General features: G+C 34.7%; 1 non-coding gene across 1 annotated transcript; it reads right to left on the bottom strand.

Annotated features, from left to right (window-relative positions):
• Positions 1–5320: 5320 nt before the first annotated feature.
• Positions 5321–5394, bottom strand: Trnai-aau. The gene has a single exon. It is a non-coding gene; the product is annotated as a tRNA-Ile (tRNA).
• Between the last annotated feature and the right edge of the window lie 353 nt (positions 5395–5747).

Here is a 5747-nt window from a genome sequence, read left to right as displayed (position 1 = left end):
ATTAGTTATATTACTGAAGACTTACAGCTTCCAAAGTTCGACTTATCCTGCAAGAAATTCGAAAATACTTGCCAGTGTCCTCAACCGTGGCTAGTGTTGTACTGATAACGGGGTCCTCGATATTCGACATTATATACTTATGATAGGTTCAGCATGAACCAATGTCAGCTCAAAGTCACACCGATTCATAGATCATGATTGCAACATAGATTTTGTATGTTGAATATGATATCATTCTGTATGTTGTTCATAACAGGTCACTAATCTCTCTCTCTCTCTCTCTTGGAAAAATGTTTTCAAAGTCAAGGTCAACTTTTATCTGAAGGAGTAGGACCGAATGTAACCTCTAATTTATATGTTTACTGCCATAAGCGCATATGTATATGTATGCTGTTGCTGATGAACGGTCTCTCTTCATCTCATAAGAAAATGCTCGCTAAGCTCTCTGGCCAAGGCCGAATTTATCCGAAGGAGTAGGACCTATATGCAATGTCATACAAAAGTCAGGCATCGATTCGGAGAAATGCATTGCACACACAGATGTTGTTGTTTACTCTCTCCCTTTCTCCTTCAAAAACAACTCTCCCAACTCTTTCAGAATTGTTTGCTCTCTCTCTTTCACCTTCAGGAAAATGTTTGCGAAACTCTTTCTGCCAAGGTTACACTTTTCGGATGACTATATCGGTGGTTGCGAAACCATTGAACGGATCTGCTTGCAGCTTTCAAGTTCAGACTTCAGAGACTGGAGTCAAAACTTTCCCAAAACAGCATGAAATTCCTCTCATACAAAGCAAGTGAAAATCAAAAACATAACTACAAAATAAAACATTCACTACCAAATAAATTAGGAAACAACGAATACATTATAAACCTTATTCAGACAAAGGAGCTTTAATCTTTTTTATTTAAGTTGTCAAGTAAGCCAATAAAAATTAATTCTACTCATCTATTTTTCCAGCGAAAATAGGAAACTTTCTTCAACACAAACAGTTCCCTTAGTTCGCAAAACAATGAATTCAAGAAAGTACTGTTTCAGAGATAAATGACCTGACAAGTGTCAGTACAGTTAGGTTTGAGTGTGTGTTTAAACACGATAAGAGGTGAAAAAATAGGGCAAAAGATATGTCTGCATAATGCTGAGTATAATTTCTGAAACCTTTGTCCTCTAAGAAGGTGTCCCGAAAAAATTCAAAGGATATGAGCAAACAACTACCAGTTGAAGATTCGTATAGTAGTTAGCTTTATCAAAGTAAGCGGACTTTTTCGTTAGAAATGTCCTTGAAATTATTTGTACAGATCAACTCAACGACAATGTGTGATATGTCAAGGAAATGGCATCAAATAACATTTTCAGTGAGTCCAGTATATGTTCTGACTGAATTCTCTACCAAACACACCTCCTGGATTTTCACCACCTGAAGAAATTTGTTTTTTATTTTAAAGAGCTTCCTACAACCAAAGTAGAACAATGTTGCATTTTATTACAGAAGTTTTTATGGTGGAATACATTTTGCTATTCTCACAATAATATGTTCCACAAACTTTCCAGACATAACAAAGACGCAATACATTCTCGTTGATTTTTTTCATTAGACAGCGTCAAGTTTGAATGAATCTGTATTAGGTATTTGAAATAATCAATTATTCATTATACAATATTATACTTACAATATTATATTCATTATACGAGTGTGTGTCCTTTTTATATACATTTAGGACTCATGAAATTCAATAAATACAATCCATGAATGAACTGGTAATTATCCGACAGGAATAATCTCAAGTTTTTCAAACCACTATGCATGGAAACATCTTGAAGTATCCATTTATACCAATTACAATTGACCTTTCTTCAGAAATTCATAAGAATATAAAAACTATTTAGCACTGACCTACCTTATTTCCTTGGTCATATTTTCCTGTCTACTAGCATACCTCTCAATGAGTATCCTTCTTGTCATCATAGTGTTTTAGTACCAGATAATAAAATCTATTGAAGCGTTCAGTTCAAGGTTAGAGCAACAGTAAATCTACAAGAACACAAACTGAACAGTGAACAGATGAGTGTTGAAAAGATTGGTGCAGTTCTCAGAAATGAAAAGTCGCTCTTGGTCCTCGTAGAGTTTTCGATGAGGAAAATGCAAACTAGTTCAATAAATAACAGAATTCGCATAAAAATCTAGTTTTAAATATTTTCGTGCTATTAAATGGAAGTCCTTTATGAATTTCAAAAACGAGTTTAACACTCATGTTAGAAATTGAACATTCATTTTACTTTGTGTGCAGACGGAAATGGTGAATTACTAGTCAATTGAAACTCAGTATCAATGTTCAAATCATTCGGAAGGACACACTACTGTTGAAAATATAGTTCAATGATTTCTGAAGACGAGAGTAATGGATTTAGATAGTCAGTAACAGTTGAAAGCAAGGTACCTAGAATACAATGTATTATCAGAGTAAAGAGTATATTATTAGAGAAATCTACATAGACATAATATAGAATTGTGTGTGACACATTGCATACTAGGGTGCCCACTAACGACTAGAAAAGTGTATTTAACATGTCTTTACACACATGCTGCTCATGCATGTTGTGTCATCATCGAGCATCTTCGAGCAAAAAGCAGCTGCTTGAAAGCTATCTCTCAGTAAATGAACCTCTGAAAAATTACAAATTAGAATAATAATTCAACCTCAAATAATAGAGCAGCGAAGAAAAATAAACAACAAAAAATCGACGATACAAAAACCTAACCTCAACAATTTTGTTCGAAGTCCTTCGCTGTGATGACACAGCAATGTATGACGACATGTATGTTCACACATGTTCAAACCTTTTTGTCCTATCACCTGTCGTTAGTGGTCCCCTAACGTAGCATAAAATATTTATATTGAGCCGCTTCTATCTTGAATGCTTGACTTTCCAATGTTTTTCAGTGCTTGACACCTTGAATGGATGTTCAAAGTCATTCAAATGCTTTGAGCCATTATTCAAGCAAAGGTCAAAATCAATCATGCATGATGAAGGAATTAATAGCGGAGAGTTGGAGGGACTGGATTAATATGAACTGTACGAGCAGAACCATATTTCTAGTTTCTCAAGTTTGATATAAAATAGACAACAAATGAAGACCTCAGATAAATAATACACATAGTCACAAAAAGCAAATTTTACAGGAGAACGTTTTTGAAGGAAATGCTACATGGACTCTGTTCATTTTTCTTTTGAGGTTGTGCGTTATTATATGCCAAACCATGGACTTAGTGCGTTACTACTCTGTATGCTATTACTTCTGCTTATATCTAGGACTATGTTCAATATATATCTGTATTATTTTGCATGACAATAGTAGAGCGTGATAGCCACCTGTTGCAATGAAAATCTCAATTTTGAAAATTTTGAACTTTGTGCGTTATTCCTCTGAGCCCTTCAAATAACATTAGCATTAAAATATAGCATCCAGATAGTTTGGAAAACAGGTTTGCGTTTTGTATTAGAGCCTGCTTTTTCATTCTCAATCATTCTACGAAAAGATTAAAATAAAATTATATCAATTGTTTGTTAAGGAATTATTCACATTATTATTGTATTGGAAACTGTGATGAAACTTGTTTACTGAGATTCCAATTTTTCTCATGAAATATTAGGTGGAGTATGAAGAATAATGAAAGGTTATTTGCAAAGGTTTCAAAATCTATCATGTTCATATCAATAAAAATGAATTCAGGTTTGACCATGCAGATAGCTCAAAATTGTAATTATGCTACTTTCCTACAAATTGATCCAGGTAGAGGGAATAAAATTAATATTTCTCTCAAGTAATATCAATATCATACAATCCATGGAGAATTCATAATGAATTACAAGTAAAATATTAAAAGTTGAGGATTGATACTGGAAGTATTCATGCATTTCACCCCATAACAAGTGAAAGGTACAGGGGATAGGTCTGATTATTCTCACTTTTATTGTCAGTATTGACGTGTTGTGTAGCAGGTTGTTTGCAAATAATGTAACAACTCGCTGTATCGATAGTATCAGTTACTTCCGGAGCTGCTAGCAGGTTGGATTCCAGATTTGGTTCAGACTCCTTTCACTTTATGTTCCACGGCTGCTTCTTATCTCAAGTGTAGCAGCTCAAGAAATTACAAAAAATAGTTCAGTATATCCAAAGAGGAAGTGAAGTACATTATATATATTCATAAACACGTTGTAGTATCTTGAAATCTATCATATGCCATTATTCACTTTATTTATTTTGTGGAATAAAAAATATTAATTTACAATATACCTAAAAAAGTGAGTTATTGGTAATTGTTGTTTTATATTAGACTTTGTTTAAAAAGTTGATCTATTGTAAAATTATGATTCAGTAATTTAATGAGGCTGAATATTCAATTTTAGATTTGTAACAGTTGAGTCCTGGAAACACTGCAAGTTAGTGTTAACAGTTAGGGCAATGGTCGCCAACTTATGAGCCTATGAGCTAGAATAGAATTTATAAATCTTCTAGTGAGCTAACAAGAAATATTAGACTTTAGAAAGTACGGTACGCAAAATGAAATTTTCACACTTTTATTGCCTAAAAAGATACATTTCTAGTGTTGAAATCTACTCATCTCATAGCGAAAAAGTTGAAATGTACATTTCAATGAGACCAGTGGAACTCTTTTTGGTCATCAAGTACTTTCTTGATGATTGGAGTGTAGGTTGTAGCCGCCATTCTGATGCAGTTTTGCAAATGTTCATCAGTCAGTCTGTTCCAATATCGACTTTTTATGAATTTCATACTTGAAAAAGATGCTTCACACAAGTAAGTAGAGCTGAACATAGCTTTCAACCTCAATGCAACTTGAATAATATTTGGATAGTTTTCTTTGGGGACTTGAGGCCAAATATTTCCAGTTGTAGAAAGTGATCTGAGAGACAGATCATTTTGAAAATCCACAAATTCCATTTCAACTGAAGCCTGATCTCCACCAAAATGTTTTACAACACAAGCTGCAAAATCTTCTGCATTGATCTCTGCAAAAGAGAGTTGATGAATTGAAAATCTTGAAATCGTTGATCAAACTGTTGTCTCAAGTCTGAAAGAATTGCAACGTATTCTTGGTTATTGCTGCGGTACTGTGGAGGATTTTTCTTGTCATTGATTTCCTTCAGACTGGGAAAGTGTTTATATTCAAACTGGACGACATTCTTTTGCATGAGCATTTCTGTGAGCTACCAAAAACTACCCCACGAGCTACCGGTAGCTCGCGATCGACTGTTTGGCGACCACTATTAGGGAATCTTGAGAAAACGTAAAAAAAATACTGGCCCATGGGGGGATCGAACCCACGACCTTCGCGTTATTAGCACGACGCTCTAACCAACTGAGCTAATGGGCCAACTTGCTAAACATTTCTTGATGTGTTTCCTTGAAAACCACAAGTTAAGTGCCGGTTGCACAACAGCCGGTTAAATTTTAACCGTGATTAATTCCACGAGAACCAATCAGAGAAGCCGTCTCTTCGAAAGCGCCTTCTCTGATTGGTTCCCGTGGAATTAATCTCGGTTAAAATTTAACCGGCTGTTGTGCAACCGGGCCTTAGTCTTATAAACAAAGAGTTGTCACCTATCCTATCCTATAAAAGTTGTTGTCAGCGTTGATACCTATCATAGAGGTTAAAAAAATCTATAAATGAATTTTTGAGTGACGTAAATTTAGGGGTGCCCACGACGGTGGCTATTCTACAGCAAA

This window comes from Nilaparvata lugens, chromosome 7, assembly GCF_014356525.2.
Source record: "Nilaparvata lugens isolate BPH chromosome 7, ASM1435652v1, whole genome shotgun sequence".
Classification (NCBI taxonomy): Eukaryota; Metazoa; Arthropoda; class Insecta; order Hemiptera; family Delphacidae; genus Nilaparvata; species Nilaparvata lugens.
This window is presented reverse-complemented; position numbering and strand designations above follow the sequence as displayed.